Raw genomic sequence first — 667 nt, forward strand, 5'->3', positions numbered from 1 at the left:
AACATGTAGTGGTATCCCATTGGTTCTTATTTGCATTACCTAGATAAGTAATGATGTTGAGCACCTTTTCTTATATATATATATGTTGGCCATTCTGACATCTTTTGTGACAGTTTCAGACTTTTTTACTCAGTTTTTAAATTAGGTTGTTGTCTCTCATTTTTACAGATTACTAAGAATTCTTTATATTATCAAAAGTTAAGTAAAACCAATGAATCACTGAAGCAGTAAATAGTAAAAGTTTATCATGCACACACCAGAAAGACAGTTTGCAAACTGAGAGCACTGAAACCAAAGCATGGAATGAATCTCAGGGGTATATAAAGTTGCTTATGTAATGAGAAAGCAGTGGCTATTTATTCTTCACAGTGACTGGTTATTATATTAGAATTTTTTTTAATGGTAGAAAATTGGTTAGTAGTTACCTAATATCAAGCTTGGGAAACAAAGTTTTGCTAATGATTTTCTGAGGCATAAGCAAGAAATGACCCAGGTCAAGTTAATCTTATAAAATAAGCTAAATTACTGAATTCATTGATCAGTTCCAGAAGGTTTCTGGTGGAGTCGATTGGGTTTTCCATGTAGAGTATCATGTCATCTGCAAAAAGGGAAAGTTTGACTTCTTCCTTGCCAATTCTGATGCCTCTTATTTCTTTTTGTTGTCTGA

Source organism: Suricata suricatta, chromosome 12 (assembly GCF_006229205.1).
Source record: "Suricata suricatta isolate VVHF042 chromosome 12, meerkat_22Aug2017_6uvM2_HiC, whole genome shotgun sequence".
Lineage (NCBI taxonomy): Eukaryota > Metazoa > Chordata > Mammalia > Carnivora > Herpestidae > Suricata > Suricata suricatta.